The sequence below is a fragment of the Microcebus murinus genome, chromosome 5 (assembly GCF_040939455.1).
Source record: "Microcebus murinus isolate Inina chromosome 5, M.murinus_Inina_mat1.0, whole genome shotgun sequence".
Taxonomy (NCBI): domain Eukaryota; kingdom Metazoa; phylum Chordata; class Mammalia; order Primates; family Cheirogaleidae; genus Microcebus; species Microcebus murinus.
The window spans coordinates 110,634,424-110,647,509 of record NC_134108.1 but is presented as its reverse complement, the minus strand read 5'-3'; the positions used below and the strand labels follow the sequence as shown (position 1 = coordinate 110,647,509).

At 43.8% G+C, this 13,086-nt stretch overlaps 1 non-coding gene across 1 annotated transcript; it reads left to right on the top strand.

The window, feature by feature from the left end:
* The first annotated feature begins 3,365 nt into the window (after positions 1-3,365).
* LOC142871174 (U4 spliceosomal RNA) lies at positions 3,366-3,504 on the top strand. The gene has a single exon (XR_012919442.1). It is a non-coding gene; the product is annotated as a U4 spliceosomal RNA (small nuclear RNA).
* Positions 3,505-13,086: the final 9,582 nt, after the last annotated feature.

Sequence of the window (13,086 nt, the reverse complement as noted above, 5' to 3'; positions counted from 1 at the left end):
CAATAATACAAAGAGGATGCCATATAGTTGTCGGCGGTCTAAATTCTCTGCTATCATGGCAGGAAGTCAACTGATGTCTAAATTAAATCTCCCACATACACAAAGATATGCATATTACTGTTAAAAGTCATTGAGCTGGAGATAATGCCAGTGAAGGGAAGTGTGGTGTAATAGGTTCTTGTTTTTATTACAATATATTTCTACTGTTTAATTTTCAAAGTATATACATGTAATACTGATAAATTTAAAATATTAATTATAAAATAAAATATCACTCTTGCGGAGGCATCAAGAGTGCTTCAGAGAGTGACAGAGACACTGAAAGCTCCAGGTGTATAAGGACAGTGGCTTGCGCTGGAGTGACAGCTGAGGAGTCTGTTTCCAGCATGCGGTTTCTAGCGGCCGTCTCCTAGCTGCGAGAGCAGGTGGGACTGAGCTCCTCGGCCCTCAAGCGAAGGCCAGCGTCAGCTCCCGCCCGGCCACGCTGCTTTGCTTCTCAAACATCCAAACCGCATCTCAGATCGCATCGTAGTGTGAACACATGGAAGGAAGAGTGGGGAAACAGGAGCTGCAGGGTTGCCGCCCGCTAGGAATGCTGACCTCTCCCAGTCCAGACCCGCAAAGGGCGGGGGGAGGACGGAGAGCAGCAGCTCGCTCGAATTTCTAACGCACAGTGTCTCGACCTACTAGCGTAAGAGACCCAATTACTACTGCCCCGACAGCTGCCACCGTCCTGGCGCTAAGGACCTTGAACTCCCTGCAGTAGAGTCAACGTGCATTAGTGCAGTTTTACATCAAAAGATAAACAAACATAAATCCAAGATCTTTGCAATGCAATGGAGGGCTTTGAGGGTGTGGCCATGACAATTTTGAATCATGCCACACAGGGCAAGTTTTAAAATAACACCCTCATTAGCAGTGCCTTTCCCCAGGATCCACGCCTCACGGCTCCGCTCAGGTTTTCTTCTGTCTCCGGCGTCTCTCTGCCACCGCCTCTCCTGCAGCACTCCCTTCCCTGCGTCAGGCCAGCCTCCTTGCACCCAACACACCCCAGCTGTTTTCTGGCTTCTGATAGCTCAGATAAGAAGCCGGTTTCCTGTCTGGTTCTTGTCTTTCTATGTGTAAACTGTTTGCTGGTTAGCTTGTTTATGTCCTCTCTGGAAGCTTTTTTTAATCATTGTTTTTCTTTTGTTTCTGATTTTGTAGTGAAAATTTTTCATTACTACAGCTGGGTAATAACTATTTGCATATTTTCACGATTCCTGCCTGTTGCTTTAAGTTGCACAATGGATCTTATCCGTCCAAAGACTAAAGACTTCCCTCAGCTCAGGGAAAAAAATCTTCCACTATTTCTTTTATTATATTCTACATTCTTTCTAGTCTCTCTTTCTGAAACACCTATTGCACAGTAATTGCAGGTTGCTGTATAGAACTTCCTCAATACATTTTCTCAATTTTATGCGTCCCAAGGTAGCTAGAACAGGAATCCAGTGGTTCTTTGTACTCTCTCTCTCGTCCTTCTTATTATTTTATGACTACAGGACCATGACCTGAGCAGTCCAATTGGTAGCTGCTTAGTTCTTCTGTTGCTGGGCGCAGGGCCGGCTGTCTGACACCGAGAACCAGACACGAGAGCGGGTGTTGGTGAAGGATAGCTGGCTTATTCAAGTGACAGCAGCCTGAGCAGATGGCGGGTTACTGTCTCCAAGACCATCTCCCCTCCTCTGCTTACCAAGGAAGGCGTGCGGGGCTGGTGGCAGAAAGCAAGCCTTGTGCAAGTCATCATGACCCGCTCAGTGTCCGCAAACAACCTTGTCATCAGTGTCTGCAGTTGGCCTGTTCAGGACTCTTGATCTGTGTCCTCGAGGTCACTTTGCAGGTTAATTCTAAACAACTTTTAAGACAACACAACTGAAAGCACACTGGAAGCAAAACAGCTTCCCTTTGGCTAGCCCAGCTCGGTCCGAATGGCCCTTGGGGTCACTTCCACTTCCACACCTGCCTCAAAGAGTGCTCCCTCCTTACGCTCGGGAATGAGGGCAATTTAAAATGAAATCATTTTGATATTAACTTATTCTTTCCTTTCTTCTTTGAAGATCCTTATAAATTTTTTTACCTTCTTTTGCCTGACTTTTATATCAATTACTGCATTGCTGTGGCAGACATACCACAGAAAGATCAAAGTGTTACAGGGTCCCCCAGGAAGGTAGAGGTACGCTTGACGTATAATGTGTCATCCCCCAAATGTCTCAGCAGGGACCAAAATAGAGAAGCGATTGTCTCAAAAGGATCAGTAGGTGTGGCTTTTGTCTAATAGAGTGGATCTCCATGAAATCTGCAGAATACCCTCAAAAGTTCTAGAGAAATAATGCTACCTGAACTAAAAAGGGGAACCTACGAAATGGAATAAGGCTGTCTGACTCCCAAAATTCCACTGGCAGGAAGCAGACTGATAAAACAACTCACATGCTACCTTCCATGGAAAAAGATGGCTCCCTCAACCCATGAATGTTTGACTCAGTTTGGAGCACAGTGTTGCGGTTCTCTTCTGCTCCCTTGCTGTTGCTGACGTGCTTCTTGCTGTTGTCGTCTTGGAGACAGTATGCATTAGCTGCCAGTGGCGTCAGTGGATCACACCTGCATCTTTGTCTCCATTCTGTCACGTCTATTTCCCTAAAGCAGCCACAACAGTAATATGAAATTTTGTGGTTTACTAGGTTTCTCAGCTCAAGGTCACCCTCTACTGTTAGTACAGTATAGTGCAGTTTCATTAATAATAGGAATCTTTGGGGGAGAAGAGGTGATAGGTCTTATTTCATGATTCTCTTTTGTTTCTGAATGTAACTTAATTTTCCCCACTTGCTTCCTTTTTCCCTTTACTACCATGTTTCTTAGAGGAGCTGCCACCATTTAAGTCAACACTTTGATGAACCCTTTCCAGAGACTATCACCTCTGATTCTCTCCACAAATTCTTTTTATTTGATTCCAAAGCAAGCAGCGCACCTGTATTCTCTGTCCCAGACTTGTTTTCATAATTTCCCTGCTCAGAATGGAAGGTTATTTTTGCAATGATGATTTTCTGTCTGCCCACTGCCCCAGCCCCTCTCTGCTCTGCTCTTGTCCCATCCATCTCCCCGTTAGATTGGAACGGGCCTCCAAATGTGTCTTTGCTAGATTTGAGTGTGTATTTCCCTATTTATATGTTAATTCTAAGTCAGTAGTATTTTCTGCCTTCTAGTTATGCTGTTACACCTGATTTCTTTGTCTGCCTTAGAAAATAAATTATAGGAGTACAGTTGGATGATTCTTAACAAGGTGAGCACATTAGTCGGACCAACATGCACCTCAAGAAATAGCTATTACCAGCTTTGTGCAGTGGCAGTATCATAGCCAATTAGGTTCATCGAAGGTGCATTATTGCTAATTGAAAACTTTCCCCAATACTCCGCCCTGATGACTTGCAATATAGTCGGCACTGGAAATTTTTGGCAGTCCCTACAGGATCTGAATAAAAGGAAAAAATGTAGAAAGAGAATATTTAAATAAAAGAAATAGATATTACCTTTCATACACTGGCAGTTGTTATCTAAAATATAAAGACAATTTTAAATACATATTATTTCAACTTGGGAGTCCCATCATGCTGCCTTCCAATGACTTCTTCCCCAAGGGTAGCACTACCCTGACTCAGCAGTATGGATTAATTTTGCCCATTTTCAATCTTATATAAAAGAAATCATACACTGTATACTCATTTGTACATGACTTCTTTCACTCAAAAATATGTTTGTGAGATTCATTCATGTTGATTGAATAATTCATTTGTTCTTTTTTCCAGTTTTCTTTAAATTTCAGAATATTATGGGGTATAAACATTTTGTTTACATATAATGCCATTGCTTAGCCCAAGCCAGAGTGACAAGTGTGCCCTTCCCCATACCGTGGGCTCCAAACCCATTAATTGTGAGTTTACCCACCCCTACTAACCCCCTCCCACCTGACCAGCACCTGAAGAATATTACTTTCATCTGAGCACCTTAGTGTTGATCAGTTAATACCAATTTGATGGTGAGCACATGTGGTGCTTGTTTCTCCATTCTTGTGATACTTCACTTAGCAGAATGGGTTCCAGCTCTTTCCAGGATAATATAAGAGTTCTAGATCACCATTGTTTTTTGTAGCTGACTAGTATTCCATGGTATACATATGCCACATTTTATTTATCCACTCATGTATTGATGGGCACTTGGGTTGTTTCTACATCTTTGCAATTGTGAATTGTGCTAATATAAACATTCGAGTGCAAATGCCTTTATTATAGAATGTCCTTTTTTCCTTTGGTTAGATGCCTAGTAGTGGAATTGCTGGATCAAATGGTATTTCTATTTTTAGTTCTTTTAGGTATCTTCAAATTACTTTCCATAGGGGTTGTACTAATTTGAGGTCCCACCACAGTGTAAGAGTGTTCCAATCTCTCCACATCCTCACCAGCATTTGTTGTTTTGGGACTTTTTGATAAGGGCCATTCTCACTGTAGTTAAATGATATCTCACTGTGGTTCTGATTTGCATTTCCCTGATGATTAGAGGTGTTAAGCATTTTTTCATATGTTTGTTGGTCATTATTCCATCTTTTTTTGAAAAGTTTCTGTTCATGTCCTATGCCTACTTTTTTTTTTTTAATTTTATTTCAGCATATTATGGGGGTACAGATTTTAAGGTTTCAATAAATGCCCATTTCCCCCCCTCCCCCCAAAAGTCTGAGTCTTCATCATGACCATCCCCCAGATGGTGCACATCTCACTCATTATGTATGTATACACCTGCCCCCCTCCCCCCTCCCACCTGCCCAATACCCTATTACTGTAGTACCTATGTGTCCACTTAGGTGCTACTCAGTTAATACCAGTTTGCTGGAGAATATATCTGGAGCTTGTTTTTCCATTCTTGGGATACTTCACTTAGTAGTATGGGTTCCAGCTCTAACCAGGAAAATATAAGATGTGCTATATCACCGTTGTTTCTTAGAGCTGAATAGTACTCCATGGTATACATATACCACATTTTATTAATCCATTCTTGGATTGATGGGCACTTGGGCTGTTTCCACAGCCTTGCAATTATGAATTGTGCTGCTAGAAACATTCGAGTGCAGGTGTCTTTTTTGTAGAGTGTCATTAGATCATTTGGGTAGATGCCCAGCAATGGGATTGCTGGATCAAATGGTAGATTCACTTGTATCGCTTTAAGGTATCTCCATATTGCTTTCCACAGAGGTTGACCTAGTTTGCAATCCCACCAGCAGTGTAGGAGTGTTCCTCTCTCTCCGCAACCACGCCAGCATTTATTGTTTGGAGATTTTTTGATAAAGGCCATTCTCACTGGAGTTAAGTGATATCTCATTGTGGTTTTGATTTGCATTTCCCTGATGATTAGAGATGTTGAGCATTTTTTCATATGTTTGTTGGCCATTCTTCTGTCTTCTTTAGAAAAATTTCTGTTCAAGTCCTTTGCCCACTTTTTAATGGGGTTATTTGATTTTTTCTTCCTAATTTTCGTGAGTTCTAAGTATATTCTAGTTATCAGTCCCTTATCGGATGCATAGGATGCAAAAATTTTCTCCCATTCTGTAGGTTGTCTGTTTACTTTCATGACTATTTCTTTGGCTGTGCAGAAGCTTTGTAGTTTGATCATGTCCCATTTATTTATTTTTGTTGCTGCTGTGATTGCCTTTGGGGACTTCTTCATAAACTCTTTGCCCAGGCCGATGTCTAGGAGAGTGTTTCCAACTTTTTCCTCTAGAGTTCTAATAGTTTCATACCTTAGGTTTAAGTCTGTTATCCAGCGTGAGTTGTGAGTTGGTTTTTGTGAGAGGTGAAAGGTGTGGGTCCTGTTTTAGCCTTCTACAGGTGGCTATCCAGTTTTCCCAGCACCATTTATTGAAGAGGGATTCTTTTCCCCAGCGTATGTTTTTGTCTGCTTTGTCAAAGATTAGATGGCTATATGAGGATGGTTTTATATCAGGATTCTCACATCTGTTCCACTGGTCAATATTCCTATTTTTGTGCCAATACCATATTGTTTTAATTACTACAGCTTTGTAGTATAGTTTGATATCTGGCATATTAATGCCTCCCATTTTGTTTTTGTTGCCTAGAATTGCTCTTGATATTCGGGGTCTTCTTTGGTTCCATATGAAGCGTAAAATTATTTTTTCTATATCTGTGAAGAATGCTGATGGGATTTTAATAGGTATTGCATTGAATCTGTAGATCAGTTTGGGTAGTATAGACATTTTGATGATATTGAGTCTGCCGATCCACGAGCATGGTATGGATTTCCATCTGTTTACATCCTCTGCTATTTCTTTCCTCAGTGTTTCATAGTTCTCCCTGTAGAGGTCTTTTACATCCTTGGTTAAGTATATTCCTAGGTACTTTAATTTCTTTGTTGCTATTGTGAAGGGAATTGAGTCTTTGATTTGCTTCTCAATTAGATTGTTGTTGGCGTATATGAATGCCTCTGATTTCTGTGTATTGATTTTGTACCTGAGACTTTACTAAATTCATTGATCAGTTCCAGGAGTTTCTTGGTTGAATCCTTGGGGTTTTCTAGATACAATATCATATAATCAGCAAACAGTGAAAGTTTGATCTCTTCTGCCCCTATTTGGATACCTTTGATTCCACTTTCCTGTCTGATTGCTGTAGCCAAGACTTCCAGCACTATGTTGAACAGAAGTGGAAATAGTGGGCAGCCTTGTCTGGTTCCAGTTCTAAGTGGGAATGATTTCAATTTTTCCCCATTCAGTATGATGTTGGCTATGGGTCTGTCCTATATGGCTTGTATCATTTTTAGGTATGTCCCTTCTATGCCTATTTTCTTAAGTGTTCGTATCATGAAAGGGTGTTGAATTTTGTCAAAAGCTTTTTCTGCATCTATTGAAAGAATCATGTGGTCTTTGTTTTTGCTTCTGTTTATGTGGTGAATTGCATTTATAGATTTACATATGTTGAACCATCCCTGCATCCGTGGGATGAGAGGCTTAAACATTTTTAACCTATACTGATAGGTAGAGTGTGTGGGGACCCAGGGCGTTGTTCCACTATCTTACACAGTTACTTCCAATATCAGGTGTGTGAGGCTGTTTCCCCCACACCAAGCCATTCTTCAGCGGACACCAGCTGAGTGTCCTCTAATTCAATTCACTTCTGACACTACCTGGAGATAGTGTCAGATGCCACAGGTGAAGGGCTCAGTCCCACGAGACTACTCCACAATTCAGATGCCCGTCACAAATAGTAGGTTGTCACCTATACTTCTGACCACCCAGCTCTACATTGAGAGTTCCCACAACCCCCTCCTCAGGTTCAATTAATTTGCTAGAGCAGGCCGGGCGAGGTGGCTCACGCCTGTAATCCTAGCACTCTGGGAGGCCCAGGCGGGCGAATCACTCGAGGTCAGGAGTTCAAAACCAGCCTGAGCAAGAGCGAGACCCTGTCTCTACTATAAATAGAAAGAAATTAATTGGCCAACTAATATATATGGAAAAAATTAGCCGGGCATGGTGGCACATGCCTGTTGTCCCAGCTACTCAGGAGGCTGAGGCAGGAGGATCCCTTGAGCCCAGGAGTCTAAAGTTGCTGTGAGCGAGGCTGATGCCACAGCACTCACTCTAGCCTGGGCAACAAAGCGAGACTCTGTCTCAAAAAAAAAAAAAAAATTTGCTAGAGCAGCTCAAAGAACTCAGAGAAACACTTACTTACATGTACTGTTTTATTATCCGGGACATGACAAAGGATACAGATGAACAGACAGAGAAATCCACAGGACAAGGCATGTGGGAAGGAATGTGGAGTTTCCATGCCTTCTCCAGGAAGACCACCCTCCAGGCCCCTTTATGTGTTCAGCTACTGGGAAACTCTAGCAACCCTGTCCTTTGTGGGTTTATGGAGCCTTCATTATGGAGGCATGATTGATTACATTATTGGCCATTGGTGAGCAAGTTAACTTTCAGCCCCTTACTTCTCCCCAAGGTTGGGGGTTGGGGCTGAAAGTCCCAACCCTCTAATCCAGCTTTGGTCTTTCTGGTGACCAGTCCCCATCCTGAAGCTGCCAAGGAACTGCAAGCCTTCAGTCATCTCATTAGCAGACAAAAGACACTTTTATCACTTTGGATATTCCAAGGGTTTTAGGAGCTATGTGCTAGGAACCAGGGCAGAGACCAAATATACATTACATTTCTTATTATATCACAATATTCTATATACTATCTTGGGTCAATCAGTTGCATTAATTATTTAAGTGTCATATAGAGTACTCTTTTCAGCCACAAATTAAGCTGTTTCAGATTACAAGGTCAAAGGGGTATCCTCTTTTTCACTTTGGGGAAACTAATGAACAAATTATTAATAAATTAGTAGATGCATGATGTTTCCACTTCTGTAAAAATTATATATATGCCAGAGGCCTGTAATTATGAACAATAGATGAGTTTTGCAGTAAAGATTTATACATGTACCTTTGATTAGGATGCATATGATTTCAATTTTTTATGTAACTATCAAAAAGAGAAATGTGAAGTTTTTTCTAATCTGGAGTTTATCTAATAATGATCTGTGAGCTCCTGATACCTCTCTTAAACTTAGGTACATCTAACCTTTTCAAACGACGACGTCTCTGTGTCCTGCTCAGGGATTCACCGTTCCCTGATACAAAGACATTCCCACAGGGCCCTGACCTAACGAACCCGCATTCAGTCTTACTCTTGGAACAGAGTTCCCAAAAGCAGAGGCACAAAAAAGACTCTATCTAATTACTCAAGAGAAAGAAGAGCCAAAAGGAACATTCTACAAGCACCTAACAATTTAATTACTTAAAGGATTCGCTTATACTCATTCATGAATTGAATAAGAGCACAACTGGTAGGTACTCTCAGAGGCATTTCTCCCCTATTTGTTGGTACCTGAGACGACTGTGTCCCCTACAACTTCTGTGATGCTATTATAGATCCACCCAACACAATCTGCTACCGTTGAGGATAATAGCTTCCCCTCTGGTCTTCTGGCTTTATTGTAGAAAGACAGCCAGAGAGTCATCTTTTAGAGTAGGAATGATCTTTTTACAGAATCAGCTCCTCTCCTTCCTCCCTGTATGGTTCCTATACCTATAAGACAGAGCACTAAAGTCCCAAGAAACCACTGTGCATCTCCCTGTCGGGGCCCCGATGTCCTGCCCACGGCCTTCATGTCCCCAGAGCTGTTTCACACCACCATGAAACTTCCTCCATGTGGCGTCTCCTTTTCCCCTCACTCATGTACTCTAAGCATTTCCTGAATTCGAGAGAGACAGAGACAGAGAGAATTCTGATCACAACCACACCTTTCCCAACAGGATATGTGGTACCTATATTCTGTCAGAAAAGACAAATGCTGGCTTTCCCTCCAGTGGGCAGGATTCACAGGCACCTCATCCTCATTGCACGAGGGCTGCGTGCAGGCAGTGCCCCCGGCGACGGAGCTCTGTGAGTTGCACCACAGAGGAGAAAAAGTTAGAGATTCAGAACATTTCAGAGAATAAAGAAGCCAAGCCATACTATGGGAGTTAAGAAAAACTTTGGGGAGAGACCAGGAAGTCAAAATACAGAAACACATTTGAAAAAAGGTATGGGATGAAGAATAGAATGGGATCGCTCTGGGACAGCTGCCCAGTGTCGTGGTATTTCCTGTTACAGTAAACCGCGGCGAGACAGAGACAGCGAGAGAAGACAGGCCACGCCGTGCGCCGTGCCTTGTGTGAACGAGCCCTGCTCTTGAGCGAATTCGTCTCCTCCCTCCTTTTCAGACCCTTCATCCTCACAGCAGGAAGACAGCCGATGAACTGGCTGTGCACAGCTCTTGTCACTCGCTTTCTTTCCAGCTCATCTCTTCTTTCCCTTTTCTGTATTCCACGTCCGTGTGACACCGGGACTCTTCCCAGGACGGCTCCTCACCCGGCAGCTACCTGCACGCCTGCCTCGACCCTGCCTTCTGCGCAGCGGCGATCCGTCTCTCGGCCACAGCTCTGATGATCTCTCTTTCCCCGGCATTCACCTTGCCAGCAGCAAGGTCATAGCCAGGAATAAGAGTTGGGACACAGAAGAATTTAAACGGCATTGAAATTCATGACCCAGATCGTTGTTTATGCTTAACAGGAACAGCAGCAATAAGACTGAGGAATTATGTTACCTGCTAAAACAGAGGACCTATCATTTTGTGGGAGGTAGTAGACACGAATCTGGACCAAGTCTGGTAGCAGTGCCGTCCCCACTGCACTCAGCTTCTTGACAAGAATATGCATAGAGTGTGGAGCAAGGTGTAAGAGCTTCCAACCCTTCTATCTGTACAGCCAAGCCCCATCCGCGTAGGGGCTAGAAGCATCCTCCCTGAGTTTCTTTATTCTCCCTGAGTTTCTTTGGTTTCTCATGCACTTTTTTTCAACATCTCTATTTAAACACATTTAAACAGAATTCTAGTTTGTGTGTGGGGATGTAAGAGCTGGGAACAGTGACGTTCCCACCCTTACAACAATAAAAAGTCAAACTGCCAGGTGGCCATTTTTCTTGAACCCATCCCAGAGCTGAGGTGGCAGGACAGCCAGCCGGCCTGGCTGGAATGGGTGGGACACGAGTGCTTGCTTGCCTGGGGCAGACACAGCTGCACACTGGTTAAAATAATTTAGCTGGAATAGTAAAAAAATTGACTAGAGACAAGTGTGGGCTGGTGAAAGAGTGCAGAGCCCCAGGGGCTCACAGACGTAGCGGAGCTCACACCTTTCAAGCTTTACCCATGAACTCCAGCGAGTGTTCACAGATAAAAAGTGTGAGAGTCTAGAGTAAGTGTTCCTCATGCTATCAAGGAATAGAGTAGTTAAATAGAAGTTAAAGGCGTTATTCCATTCATGTGCAACAAAATGAGTTAATTAGCACTTGTGAAGAACTTCCAGAAAGCAAGGAAGAGCTTTTCACTACTCCGCGTTGAGAACAGACTACTGCTCAAACACCATTTTGTCTTTTGATCTATTATATTCTTCTCTGATGTTCTCAAGTGTGTTTAATTCATTAATGTAACATACATTGGCACGTCTGATTAAATACATATATGTTTATATCATACTAAACAATGTGTGTGTAGTGTCATAACATTTTAATTAATAGATATTTAACACTGAGTGCCAGGCATTGTTCTATACACTCAAGAAATACTAATCCTCACAAAAATGATATAGAATCAAATACTATTATCATTCCCATTTCACAGAAGTGGCAGTTGAGGCATAGAGATGTGTATTCACACAACCATTATAGGGCAGGGCTGAAATTTAAACTCGGACACTCTGGCTCCAAAGCCTGTGCTCTAAACCGCTGTGGTGCAGTCTCTTCCAATAGACGATGGAGAGATGATAGTAGATAGATGGATAGATGACCCTAACTGGCCTGGAAAGCTCCACACCACCCCTTCTTCCTTCCTGAAATAGAAATGGGAAAGCCCCTAGGTCGGGTTTCCACAGGGATTCCCTCTACAGAGGAAGTTGGGAAAACCAACTTAAATGCTGTTCTTAGTCGCCACCTGGCGGTGGAAGTGCCACATTGCGTCCTTGGAGCAATGCCTGGGAACCTTGCCTGACAGAGCAAACTCAAATTCCAGATTAAGCTTCTGAACTTTTTCCACTGGGAATATTATTGGATGGTTAATCTAGCATCATGATGGTGTCCCTCATGTTGACATGAAAATTCAGTCTTCTTTCAGCCATCTCCCATTTATTAAGGATGCTATAGGCCAGGAGATCTTTCTGTTCCCCAAAACCCTATCCTCAGATGACCTGCAACTGCCTCTCTCCCACCTTATCTTCCCCTCCCACAGAACCTTCTGGGGCTGAACCCTAAGCAGCCACCACACCTCCCTGGGACAACGATGATGAAGAAGAAACCTTGTGATGAAGTGAGATGGCAGGAGTGCAGCTTCAGGACAAACCCTGAGTGAATTCTTTGTGGCCAGGGACAGTTCGCAGACTCTTACTGTCTTAGAAATCACATAGGCACCATCAGCCAAGGCTGAAAAGCAGAGAACCTGGTCTTCTGGTGGACACCAGAGACAGACCAGGAAACCCTCCCATTGACAACCCATCAAAAGTTGTGCCTCCAAATTAAGTACAAACTATTTAAAGACCAATGAAGACAAGTAAGATCTACACGATCCAATCCACGCTGCCGCTCACCACCCAAATCAGAACGCGCAAGGCAGGCGAGCACGCGGCTGGGGAGCCATCAGCGGAATCTGCCACTAAACGGGGGGAGGACAGGCCTGACGGGGTGAAGCCTTGCTCCAGGTGGGGGAAGTTCATAAACCCAACAACCGTATCGTGTGCAGCAGTCGTCATCGCACTGAGGATGTGGTGTGGCAAAGGGGACAAGGGTTGAACAGATCCTTTTTTACTGATAGAAGTTGGTGACAGACAAGGCGCAGCACTAAAGAAGCCATAGGAAAAAGGGAAGTACTGTGTAGGGGACACGGCTGCCTGATATTAGCATAGCACCTCATCGCCAAGCGCTGTGTGATGGACGGTCAGCTGAACTCTGGAGACAGAAAAAATAGGATATGGAGTCCTGCTTCCCGCCTACGATTCACACTGGCAAACAAGGGGCTCGGCAGAAACATGTGCGAAGTACACTGGAGTCGCAAAGGATTGAGGCAGCTTTCTGGTGGAAATGACGTTCAAGCTGACCAGAAGGATGTCGAGAACGGCTTCCAAGACTAACAAAGCAGGTGCGGCACGGAGACGTGGAGGCCTGGAGGGAAGTGAAAGTCGTCGGGGTTAGTAAAGTGGGAGGGGCACGAAGCCAGAGGGCCGGGGTGGATGCCTCCCATCAGGCTAAGGACTTGGGGCTGCGCTCTGCGATCGGTAGGGCCACCACGCAGACCGACAGTAGGAGAAGGATCGTGGGCAGTCCCCAGTATTTTAGAAAGACACCCTGGTGGGAAGAGCAGGTCAGAGGGGCACGAAGCAGAGAAAGCAGGTAGGCGACCGTTAGAGTGACACAGGCTAGAC